The following is a 14,076-nucleotide window of genomic DNA, read 5'->3' as shown; positions in this document are numbered from 1 at the left end:
TCAAATGACGTCGTTTTGTATTTGCAATCGGATCTTAATTATCTCACATTTGTCACGCTTCTTATCACACCTAATGTGTCTCTCCAGGCACTTCCTTTGCCCTTCTCCAAGCTTCAAAAGTTGGGCCGTATTTTTAGCTTCACACACCAAAAAAAAAAAGGCAAACGTATCTCGGTGACGCGACGCTCATCTTACCAAAGGGGGGGGGAGTAAGATTGACAAATTAATCGCCTGTTGGCACGCGCAAATGTTTGGGTTCCATTCTTTTGTTGCTTATCTGGTGGCCCCTGGTATTCCCTGCCCGATCGGTCGTAAAGTGTTGTGTAGGGCAGACAAACGGGCAGGACAGCTTAATAAGCGTATCGTAAATAAAAAGAGTGATTCGTCGATAGACCGATCGGTACAACGTGAAGATGGGTTGGAATTGTTCAGGCGTCCGATGGTAATCCAGCCATTGTTGACGGCATTCGGAACAATGCGTATAATTGAGATGTTTGGATAGCGCTGGTAACAACAGGCGCCCGTAGCAGGGCGTTTCTTTTCTAGAATGTGCTGATAATAGACACCGTTGGCATGGCGGTTCGTGTGCCTGTCAGTAGTTATTGTGTTCCAATTTTTCGCGAACCAGTAGGTCAGTATGTGCGGTAGACGTTGGATGATAATGGTGTTGATGTCGTTGATGATCTTCATGCTATGAAGGTTCGGCTATCAAGCCTTTTCTAGTGGAGATTTCTAATTCCCGGACAATGAGGAATGCATTCGGAGTGCAGCAACACATGTAGCTATCGAGGATCTTTTTGGAGAATTCTTTAGGAATTCTTAATTTCTGACTCAAATCTGAAGTGAAGATTTAACAATTCCGGCGAATGAGGAGTATCTACAGTGTGAGCCACACATGGGCACACGGAGAAACTTTTTTTTGAGAATTCTTTGAGAAGTTCCAGATTTCTGCCGGATATGAAGTGAAGATCTCAATCTTCTACATAGTTTCCAGTGCTCATATACGCCTCTGAGACATGGACTTTGTACAAAACTAACGAAACCCTCTTGGTTGCGTTCGAGAGGAAGATGCTCAGAAGGATTTTTGACACCAAACGACCCAGCCCTTATGGTCCTTTTAGGTCGTACACATTGACAGAGGAAGCATGGTAAGCCTAAATTGAGACGGAGTGATGACGTTGATGCGTTCGCCAGAAAGGCCAGGATAATGGATTGGTAGACGAAGGCGCTCCACCGTGAGCAGTTTAAACGACTCTTGCAGCTGGCCAAGACCGCGAAGCGTTTGTGGCATCGGATAGGTAAGTTCCTCAGAAGATCTCAAAATTTCGGAGAATAAGGAATACTTTCGAAGTGCAGCCACACATGGACATATACAGAATCTCTTAACATTTCTTTGAGTATTCTCCATTTCTGACTCAAAGTTGAAGTGAAGATTTTAAAAATCCGAAAAATGAGGAATACATTTTTGAAGTGCAACCAGACAAGAACGCTTCGGCAATCTTTATGGAGAATTCTATGGGAATTTTCGATTTTTGACTCAAATTTGGACCATGATCCACAAACATTAAATTATGATTCCTCACTTTACAACAAAAAAAAATAATAATAAGATTGTTTGTTCATATTAATTATCACATTTTATTCGCTTTTCATCCAGATAAACGAATATTGTTCAAACTGTCATGAGTACTCATAAGTACTAATTAGCTTAAAATTACTCCCCACATTCCGTTCCTTCAAGTGTCGACAATAACTTAATACAATTTGAACAAAATTTTCAAAAACAACCACAGTTGCTCTCGGGTAAGGCACTTGAGATACCCAACATTATCTAACACAAACAATGCCGAGTCATGGAGTCGTGGAGTGTCCCGTGACAGGAGATTTTCACCAAATTCATCCCACTTCAGATGACACTTAGAAGAAAAAAAAACGAAAACAACCGGAAGCCACACAAAGCTTACCAAGTTCAAAATCACACAATAGTCGGTTGCTTGCGGTAGGACCGAATGTCCTGCTGTTCACTTTCTTCTTCGTGTGTAGCGACCACTTCAACTGGGTGCGCCACTTGAACAGCGAGTGTGTGCAACACTTATTAGCTTTTGCCAGTCCGCAAGCCGAACAGCACCATTTATAACGTGACAGGACCGCGCGTTCATGTTTGATCGAATTCCGAGCGCGAGTGGAATCTTCCATCCAATCTTCGATGGAAGTCATTCTTGTGAGCGATATACCACTTACTTTATTTTTCCATTGACGAATGTGGCAGGCATGGGCCAGCTTATAGATCAATCCCTTTCTGCCAACCGCAGCATGATCGGATGGCTGTACGCACAACATTCTTTTGACGGTGAGACACCGTGTTGACCGTTCTATTCAACCGTACCTGGAACCTAGTTTATACTTCACCACAGTCGTTAAGGTTTTGTTTACTCTTGCACACGTTATAATCCACCTTTTAAAGCTCGACCAGAATCGCTTGAGAGCTGGGGAACCACTAGCATCGCAGAGCTCACCACTAATAAACCACTAATTCACCTCCACTAGAACCTGGTCAATACACTTTGTGCGGTTCAATTGGCAAAGAAAAACACAAAACTTAACGCGATAAAAACAATCACACCCATAAAATACGACAGTTCTTGGCTTTGATCTCCCGGGTGAAGAGGTTGCGCTCTGCCTGCGATGCCGGTCACAAAACTTGTGGGAGCACGCGACTCTCCCGGGATCGGTTTTATACTGGCACGGCAACAAGGGAGATAAAAGCCAGTGTGCAGAGTATACTACTTCCAACACACGCACACACACACCGGCGGGGCACAGATTGTGCGCTCTCCGGCTACGCATCACTCGCAGCGGAATTGGAAGCGCGCGCAGATTGATAGACGAGTGGCATGAGTCCCGCATACAGGGACGCAAGTGCCTCAACACAGTAAAAGTCCCGTCCGATGTATACGTCTCCAATCTGCGGGTTTGTAGCTTCGATTCGCGTCGATTTCAGGTGAGGGTGTGTAGTGGCGTTTTATCACCTGTACGTCTTGTCACGCTTATCTCGATTGTACAACAAGTGTATGAGACAACAGTGGCTATATGGTATACATTGTCTCTGAGGCTTTTAGGTGCTTGTAGAATGCGCTATTGGAAAGTCACAAAGTCTCCTCTGTTCCGAATGCTTCTCGACGCCTTTTTATCCCCGTATTTAACAAACGATTATAGCTTATAGCTACCCGTTCGAGAACAATATGATGCGGGTCACTTAAAGAGATAGTGAAAGCAAAAAAAAACACACACACACACTCCTTCAAACCGATAGTGCTGGTATGCTAATACGAAGAGAATTGCAAATTGCCCAGTAAGCTCAGCCCAGTTGCCAAATATTGACGGAAATCGTTCAAACAGGGCTGTTGTTGGGTGGCGGGCTGCCTGCCTGCCTAGCCTTTGTTGTGCTGCGAAAGGAGGCACGTTGAATTTGCCAATACAAACAAAAGAAAAAACCCGGGAGAGTAAACAGCTGTTTTATTACATTACAACGCCATTTGCTCGTTGGAATGGTTAGATGGTGATCTCACTGTGTGTGTGTGCGATCATGTTGGAAGAATGTCTTCTGTCATATAATTAGGTCCAAAAGGTGAAGCATCGTTCTAAAACGGATGAAATTGGGTAGAAAAATGAGAATTCCACAAAACAATTATTTTCACAGTGGCGTAATGTTGTAATAAATTATTGCTTTTCTTTAAGAACCATTTAAACCATTATTCGCTTATTAATCTGGCTGACGGGGTTAGTCTTTAAATTCGCAAACAAGAAAATGAAAGTTATCAGTGTGTAAACTGATAAGAACGTCATCAAAATGCCAGCTCTACATGGGCTCTTTATTGATTTTATAGCCAGCGCATCGCCAATTCAAAACTAAACACTAAACAATTACCACTTTAGGGATTTCGGCAATGATTATGAGACTAGTTAGAGTACCAATTGCCAACGACAGGTGAAGGTGGACAGAAAACAGTTAGGGGGTCCATTGGGTCTGTGCCAAAGATATGGACGTGTCTGTAGAGTATACAGCATTTATAGTTCCAGCAGTAACATACGCTTCTGAAACATGGAGCTCGTCCAAAACCAACTATACGCTGCAAGTTGAGTTCAAAACGGGGTGATGACTAGAAATAATTACAGTGTCTTATGTAAGGAAGAACAACGATAGGTGTCGCTGTAATACTGAGCTGCAATTCAGATGTTATTCAATAAAATCTCATCATAGTGCAGGGCATTGCACAATCTCCATATTGTTCACTCACTCTCTAGGTTTTTTTATAACTAAGCTTGGAGGTTGATTATATCATCAAGATGACAACGAGTGAATCACTCATTGAAAAAAATCGTTGTTTCTAGTAAAATATTTAGACTGAGATGTTTCAAACTGCCTCAACCTGAAGTATGTTGCACTCTCTACATCGCAGATGTTACAGGCATCAGATTCTGGTAGAGGACATGAATGCGCATCCACAGAAATACCTTACGGAAATATTTATCGTCAATGTTTTCATTGCTAATTCCTAGGATCTATGATCTTGCTGTATTGAGATGCCAATGTTTGAGAAGTTAAGACCGATCTTTCCGAAGTTAAAGAATCGAATGGGGTATTTTCCAAATATCAATATTTTCAACAGCTAAAACCCTAACGGGGGCAACAACTGAAAACTTTCTGAGCAACTTCCAGCCAGCTGCAAATCGTGTGCTAACAAGTGAAGGCTTCCATTAGCAGTACCATAATCCCACTTAGCACGATGATCGTTCGCTGATAAGCCGCGGACCAACACACAATCCGTGTGTAGCACAACTTGCCTCTGCAGACACTGAGGCTCGCTTTTTTCCGCTCCATTTGTGCAGCCCCACACGGCGCCTGGATGTTGCATGGACAGCGGACCAGTGCCATCCGGAACGAACGGTACTGCACCGATTAAATCTGAACCGAACTGATTCACACCGCAGCCTGGGTGAGAGTTAGCACCTTTTTTGCGTCGTTACTGTCGTCACCCGTTTACCCACTGACTCGACGTCCCCCCCACAGCAGGTCCGCAAGGTCGCTGTCTATGTCGTGATGGGTCGTGCTTCGAGCGATATCGTTCACAACGCCAGCTATAATTGCTCCGCAGGTTGTTGGGAATTTAGCGGCCTGCAATAAGTTCCTGTCTCCGGCGGCCTCCGTTTTCCCACGTCCAGACAACACACCTTGGAGGGGAGGACAAAACTGGAAAACACCGTGCAATCCCTCGCGTGGTACCGACATCTCGCCGGTTGCTCTTATCAGCTACACTGATCAAATTTGTTTACATTCAACGTGCGCTTCTTGGCACGAGTACTTCTTCTTGTGCTTGCCAGTTCGTGCACATCGCGGGGTCCCAAGGCTGATTGCTTCATCGACGGAGTTCCCGATTGGGGTTCAACATCAACCACCGCTCAAAGATCGGATCATTGATTAGGTTCGCGGTGTCAGCGCACCGTGGAGAATCCCGCCAGATGATTCGTTGCCTTAGCAGATGGTATTAATTAAAACTGCAAACGGAAGGAAATTGGAAAGCACTAATTGAACTGATAAAACGCATTTGTTCACCGCTTATCGGTAGTTGGCGACTGTTGACTGGTGACCGAACACGGTGATTTCCTTTTCTCCCACGCACCCATGGCGTGCACTATGGAGTGCAGGCACAATATTGCTTATAAAAAAAATAGGAAAATGTTTAAAGCTTATTTTTTGCTATATAGAAGCGAAATTTTTCCTCATATCAGATATGTATGTGACCTCTAGGGTTCAAACTGTCTTGAGATGTTAGCAAAACAGTGATATTTAGAAACGAAGTTGTGTTCGATGTCCAAGAAGGAAGTCGTATTTAGATTGCACCAGGCAGGATAACTTACAACAAAAACAAAACTGCGGAGGCTCAGGGGTGCCATCTGGCAACTGTATACTACATTAAAAGTATCCTCTTTGATATTCTACACCTTCGAAAGTCAGGAAAGTGGTGTCCGCGGTCGGCTGGCACTTCAAATGAAGCTAAATCCGTGAGAGAAAAACTAAAACTAAATCCAGTACGACCCTTCTGACTATTGACGAAAGACGCCAATATCTCCAAAACTCCAATGAAGACTTAAATATGACTTAAATTTAAAGTTCAGGACATTAGTAAAATGTCACTTAATAACAGACCGGATCAGTGCACTACGGTTTGAACGATCGAAAATTTCGTTGAATCCGATGTTGTCGATCCGATTTTCACCATCAATCCTGCGTGAAATTCGTGCACGGTTAGGTTCATTTCGTCGCAGATGATGGAGAATGTTCCGGAAAAGTGAACCACTAAACATTTCACCGGAATCATGGTTTTCAGAGCAGTTGCTTTTAATGGGTTGAAAATGACTCCAGTTTTCGTCAAATTTGGTTTTAAGGTGAAAACCGAAGTCTTTTTGGACATTTTCATGGAGGAGGTCTTATTTAGAGTCAAAGAGAACTGCGATGAGCACCAGCAGGACGGTTTTCCAACTAGACGGAGCGCCGTATCGTACCGCGAAAAGGAGTCAAGAGTGACTGAATGCTTTTTGCCCTTATGTTGTTTGGCCTCCTAGCAGCCGAGAGGCGAATGTTCATGTAAAAGCTTGTGAAGAATTTCACCAAAGTGTGCTTTAAAAGCCTCCATTACAGAAGTATGGAACTCGATGTAGGGTTTATACATATAACAGGTATGCACCCGATTCCCTGGTCGCCTGGAGAAAGTAATGGAAATCAACGGTGGCCATATCAAATAATATAGAGTAGAATGGTTGAATAAACGTGTCCATTCACTAATTTTATGTTTCACTTCATTATACCACGAGAAAAAGATCTTAAAGATAAAGCGGAATACCGAACATTTTTTTATGGGCCACACTGTAAAGCAGCATGAAGATAGCTTACAGTAAAGTAAAGTAAAGAATTCTTATCATTACGAAAATAATTTGACGGCAATGCGAATCCGTGAGTCACAATACGCAATGCAATATACTTGAAGGGGGTTGAAGAATTATGACCAAATTATGTTTAAAATATTTTTATCACTTGGTCCACTGGTGTAATAGGCTTTAATTATTCAAAAGTGTTCGGTTTAAGCAACATGAAGGCAATATTACACATTTGGACAATAGTATCTTAACTCATTGTATCAAGATTCTTCAAGAAAGTTTGTATGTTTCTGGAAAATATTTACTAACAGTTTGATTAATATTGTTCAAATGGAAATTGACGAATGTTTGAATTCTCTAATCTCTCGAAAGCACTCTATGCCAAAACACGATGAACTATAGTATAATTTAGTTGCCTCATGACTGTACCCTACAGCAAAAAAAAAACACCTCAACAATCGATAACGAACGCAAAACATACCCTAATTCATTACCATTAAACCATTTCGTCGTTTAAATATGTATAACACATCCGCGTGGAGGACAGCCCAATCTCACATTCATCATTCCGTGTCTGCCCGCTCTGTGCTTTGTTGTGGTGACAGTAGGTAGCCCCACGAAATACCTTGTTTGGCCATATATATCCCCCAAAATAATCGTTCTTCCATAACAGTCGTGCGCGCGCGCCACACCATCCAGGCAAATACGAGCCTGCTGCATTATTAATCATCACCGGGACCCAGTATCGGAGTTCGCGGTCTACCACCGTAAGAATGCGCGAGTGTGAAGTGATTTGTCACGGGAGAACTGCGGGGTGTGTAAATAGCGCCAAAGCATATGAAGTTGTGCGTACGTGTGTAATGGGGCGTAGAAACTTGCGTCAGAACAACGCAGCGAGCGTGAAAACCATTCCATCTTGATCTTGGCTTCTTCTGTCTCCTGGCTCGATTACCATACGGTGCGGGTGAATATGTGTCAAAATTGGCGATCCTCTAAGGACCGGCCACCGGTGACGGTGAATAGGGAAGCAAAAAACAAAAAAAAACAACAACGAAAACACTCGCCACGACGACGAAAGATATTCCAATTTTTTAATGGCACCGCTCTCCGATTCAACAACACTTCGGTAAAAATACCATTCATGACTCGTCATACGAGCGCACCACGCTGAAATACGTCATCTCGGATCCGAAAAAGAACCTGCCGCTCGATGGATTGGCGAAGGAGAGGACCAATAAACCGTACGCACAGAATTAAGTGCATCCGGGGATAAGCTGCAAAACGGAAGCGGCAAAGCTAAAGGTTACGCTTCAGACGGCCATTTTTGCGCAAGAATGAAGGTATGCGACAGGGAGAGAAATTACCACCCTGACTAGTAGTTCGGCACATCGCAACCAGCTGTAAGCGTAATTCCTGCCGGTGACTTTTGAAGGTCGGTAAATGAATTTTTGGAGTATCCTACCAGCGGTGGAAGCTAATCTCTTTCCTTCTTTCGGACTTGCCTCGGATTGATGATTATGTCAAGTTGCTTTTCCAGCTCGGCAATACCTAAAGCGGTGCATTAATACTTTATTTATAGCACAAACGCTGTTCGTACACACGAACCTAGTGGAATGTTCTGGAATATGAAACTCTTGGTCCGTACTTATTTTCTCTCTCTAAAGACTGCTTTAAACGTAAGTTACTTTCATAAACTTTAAGACATTTCTTCAGCAAATGTATAAATAATATAAATAATGTATAATTAGTGTATAAGTGGCTACGTTAAATTTATAGTCACGGGTTGTAAATTATACTTATTAAGAAACATTCAAAAACATATTTACTTTTTTCATTCTTACAAGGAAAAATAAAAACACAATCAGAAAATTTGATAACATTAATTTAAAAACGAAATATCCAAAGACAACTGACACATAAATAAAGCGATTGATGCATAAATAATCGCACATGATATTTTATTACCCAATTTATTGTAAACTTTTCCCTTCAATTATACTCCATTCGTAAACAAAACGCATCGGTGGCGATTGTACTGTACCGGGTGCCAATCGTACGGCCAAAATATGTTTGCTTTACTATTTGAAACCGGTGAACCGTACAACCATCAACACACACTTTTGTTCTGCGCTCGGTTGTTTATTTACAATTATTCACCAGCAGTAGAGGAAAAAATCAACCAAAAACAAGACACGGCAGGTACACCTTGTTCCCCCCCTCACCGGGCACCAAGATAAGCTTTCGGGTGGGGGCCAGCCCATGAACGACGCGAACCAATCCAGTCCCGTTCGGACTTGTCCCCGCAACGAAATTGGCGCATTTTGAAGCAGCAAAACAAACATCATCGGGCCACCGGTCATAACCCGGCCCGTACGAAAGAAGAAAAAGAAAACCCCCATAAAAATACAGCCTCTGCTGTACGGTAAAGTGCCAATGTATGGTCGCTCTGCGCCGGGATTGATGATTGCGGCCGGTACGGTCTAAAAATAGCCGTTTTGCCGCGTTGTTAAAGAACATGATGGCGATTCGGCGACAACAACAAATCGGTTGTTATTTGCGAGATTTTTCTGTTGGTGCTGTTGTCGCGATGGATATTGTTCGTGTAGAGAATGCGAGGTGTGACGAGCGGATAAATTAGAAAACATAAAAGTGTACCAAAATTGAAGATCACTTCACTATGATGGGTTGTAATGTACATGTACATAGACTAATTATTAAAGTTTAATTTGTGCGGATTACTACCCTACGTTATGTAATGCAAACTTATTCTTGAGATTAAGTTAGGCTTTGCATATGGGTGGTGCATGTAAAAAATATATACTACGATCTGTTTAAGATCAATTGAAAGGTCAAGTCTTCGATCAACAGCTGGATTCATACGACGGAACTGATACCAAAAGACAATCTGCAATTTCAAGTAATAATGCCAGAAATAACACTTCAAAAACTCCTAAAGTTGTAGTGCAAAACGCAAGGACTGCAACAATACGACGATAAACTCATAAAAAGTTGGGACAATTGGGGCAAATGTGACAAAAGATGTGGTCTGGCTGATCCTCAAACTACCACAATTATTAAGTGACATTACACATGAATTATTTATGGCAAATTTAGGAGAACATCGATTATAAAAATAATATTTGAAGAATTCAACAGCTTCGTGCATTCGTGCATGACATTAAAAAAAAGTACGAAAACAAAGTGAAAATTACTTTATTTTAACTAACCTATTAAGAATTTTTGTACAGATCTCCAAAAACCGAAATGTTCTAATAACTTCGAAGCGAACTGTCCAACATGCTTATCAAAAAGTCATTTATTTAATTACAAAAAAAAAAACGATTAATTATACTTTTCATCAATTAACTTTTCGCATACGAAAACATCATTCACCTTTAAGCGCCTGATCAACTGTTCTATGCCGAATGGCATCTCGCCAACCGTCTAAAAGCTACGAAGGTCAATAACGATCGAGGGTAATAAACCGAACCTTCGCTAAGATCATTGCTTTAATCATGAAAACTCGAACGCAAAACAACAAAAAAAAAACAAAATCCAAACATACATTATACCATCCGTCACTTCCGAGGTATAGAAATAAATCAGCAGGTGAGAAGAAGCGTCATTTATCTGCCGCATCAAATGAATTAAGCTTTGCCCCCCGTCTACTTACCACGCAAGCGGTTACAGTTTCCCAGCAGTTTTTGGCAAATGCTTCAATTTTGGGTGGAATCTTCGCGGCTTCACGGCGGCCAAAGCGACAGCGGTTTGTAGTCGCTGCTGCTGCTGCTGCTGCTGCTGCTTGGCGGTGTTGTTGTGTTGGGCTTCCGGTAGTACGTTTCGGTTTGCACCGGGCAAACAAACAAATAAGTAAGGAGCACTTGCGAATCAACTAAACTGGATGCAAGAGCGAACGAAGGCGCGCGCTCGTTTTTCAATCACAACACACGATAAGCCGTTGGAGGTGATTTGGTGGTGTGGCAGAAAAAAGGGCTTTCTGAGCAGATATGCTCGCGGATAATGCGCGTCGGCAGCAGTAGAATCGAAAGAATCACTCAACGTTGCTTAAGAGCACCGACGGTCACACGATGCTTCGTCGAGACGCGCAGTGGTACACGTGTGAAGGATGTGAATTCCTCCGATGGCATCAATCTACTAGGACCGGGGTACCGGTTTCGAAGGATCGCTAGCCGCTTCGACTACCGCACACGCACACTAGCGCACGCCGGTAAGCGCCGATCGCACACAGCGTAGGCGGAGAAGCAGTAGCAATATGTGGCGCAGCCGTGTAGCAATAGTAAACGAAGTAGTAGTATGAAGCTTAACGTAGTACTAATGCAATGCTATAGTGGCGCTACTTTCACCCCCTACTTTCGCTTCTCTCACACTCACTCACACGCACTCACACGCACACACTCTCGCTCTTTCTCTCGCACTCTCTCGCTCTCTCGGTCGTAGCCCTTTATGCACTATTTTCCTATCACTCGCGTTTACTGCTCGTGGCAAGTAATGTGATGGCAGACGGCGACACAATAGAGTACAACACTGTTGGTGCTCTAGTTCATCGAAGTGGCATATCCCGATCTCTGCACATTTTTACGACCTTGCTGGGGGTCCCCGCAGTGCCGGTGCGGTGGTGGGCCGCGAAATCTATGGCTGCTTCAGGAAGTGCGTTGACACGAGGCGGTAGTTTAGCATGGGAACCGCCTGCGTTGCCCCAGATTTAATGCACTACCCGCTTACGATCGCGCACGCAGTATACGGGTGGGGCCGCTAGTGTGAGCGATGTTCCGATGAGACGGTGTTACCGGTGGTCGATTCACTCACGAGGATCGCTTTCTGGTGTGGTTTATAACCTCCGTGTCCTCTTTGGCACAAAGGGGGATTACTTTACTTTCTTTGTGATTTTACAGTACACTAGCAATCTTCCGAGTTCTAAAGGGGTTGTCGGGTGATCACTTGCTTTGGCAGGAGTTCTTGATACAATCAACAATATCGCACGACTGTCTATTTCACCGCTCACTTATTAATGTTCCGAATGCAGATGTGATACTGGCGCTTTTTCGTCCCGAACACTACCAAGCACAGTCGCCGACAGATACGGTTCTATCGGCGACCAGTCCTCTCGAAGATGGTCCGCCTACTTGTTGCACCGCTTCTCACACCAAGAGTTTAACGTGGTCTCCCCAATTGGCTTTAATAAAGTCAGGCGCGCACACACAACACCCTTTGCGGAAGATCCGAGGCCCGCTTTGGCACTGTAGCTGCTGTGTTGATTACTCGCTGCCGGTTGCCGTTTGCCGCTTGTTAGTCGCACGGACGTGTCGGTTTGCCGGTTGCAATAAAACTACGCAGTTATAAGCTTCAATGTAGCGCGTTTACACCGATTCGGCCACCACCCTTAGTGTGTAGATTTCGATTCCGCTGCAGCAAGTGTCGTACCGACGCTGGCCAGAATTGTTACGAACTGGTTGCCGAATGGGTGGTTGCGTGTGGTACGTGTTCTTCGTCACTTCGTGGGGAGGTGGGCCCCGCTTTGTTGCTTCGCCAACCACACAAACACAGACACTTTCGGTGTCTCTCGTAACAATTCTCCTTATAAACGGTCAGCCAGAAGGCTTGTTTTCATACAAACATCCCTTTATGGGCAGTCGAAAATCGATTTGACGATGAGCGACCGAACGCTCGTACAACCGAAGACTGTCACGCAAAACGCAACTTTCAGTGCTGCTGCTGCTGCTGCTTTATTTGCGTTGCTTCTCCGGCATCAATGGCTGCACTTCGCTCGATTCGGCGCACTGAAGAATACCCATACACGAAACGCCGAAACTGATTCTCGCGAGAAACCGCGGACTCACACACACGACCACACTTACAGCGCTACAGTGGCGAGGGGCGGATTAGTAATGCGTTGTTTTGTTGTTGTTGGTTTTTTTTATTATTTCGGCTTCCCTTGTTGCTGTTTATTGTTCTTTTTTCTCTCCCCCTTTTTTGTCGCGCCACCCTATGTGCATACGCAACACATTCCTTGCGGGGTGGTGGGGTGTGTTGCTGTTCGTTCTCCACTTCAAATATGCAAACTGCAATTCAGCACAATTGGGGAATGTGCGGTCGGGCGCGTATTGTATTGTTTCCGGTCGTTTAGATTATGCGTTTAATCACCGCTTTTTTTTCTCCTCTCAGATATTTCCAAATGGCAGGGCGGCAAGAATAAACATCCGGTACGGTTACACGCTAACGCACGATGTGGGCTGAAAGATAAAGCAAGAATAAAGTATTAATTTATTAGTTTTCAATACATAACGCTTAGAGTGTTGCGATGCGTCCAGAAGCATTTAAGTAGCAATCGATAAATCGATACGCATCCCGTAAGGACAGGCGGCAGTGTGTCACAATAATAGCCCTTGAATAGAACCCTACGCAGCGGAAGCCATACGTGATAGGTTAGTAACAAAAGGTCGCACAGTAGCGAGCACAGTAGCACAGTTGCAACAACGAACCTGTTGCCCATAATGACAGATTATCTTTAAAAAAAAGCGGACGTCTTCAAGGCCATGGACTAACTGATGGTCTTTTGGAATTGTGTTGCAAATGTGTGTGGTTTAATCACTTCGACACCTGCTCCTCACATGACGGTGTAGAAACAACGGATCACAAACTCCGTAACGGACTGCACGTCCTATTGCAACCGTGTCGGGAACAGGTGAAGATGCAAATTCCACAATGGGATGCATTGGATTGTCGGGTGCAAATTATACAATCTTACAATTCTGCTAGTTGTGACACTGGAAATGTAAGGATTCCATGGCGATGATAGGGGGGTATTGCAACAAACGGGTTCCTCCCCGGTGCGGAAGCATAAAAAAGAAAATTAGATTACATTCCGCTCAGATGAGAAATTCGTAACTCCGGTAGTACCCAACCGGAGCAACTCAAACGAGAGCAAAAGTGTAAAGTTCATGAATACACAAAGGGGCGCAAGTGTGGCAGGGTATAAATTAACTGCCATAACAACACACCATTAAACTAGTTCCCTTTTCACCTTCACACAACCCGGCTGGGTGATTCAGAAAACGTTGGCCATCAGCGTAACGATGGCGAACACCTTACCCAGCGCACGTGCTCGTATCGATAAAATAC

This window comes from Anopheles marshallii, chromosome 3 (genome assembly GCF_943734725.1).
Source record: "Anopheles marshallii chromosome 3, idAnoMarsDA_429_01, whole genome shotgun sequence".
NCBI classification, from domain to species: Eukaryota; Metazoa; Arthropoda; class Insecta; order Diptera; family Culicidae; genus Anopheles; species Anopheles marshallii.
This window is presented reverse-complemented; position numbering follows the sequence as displayed.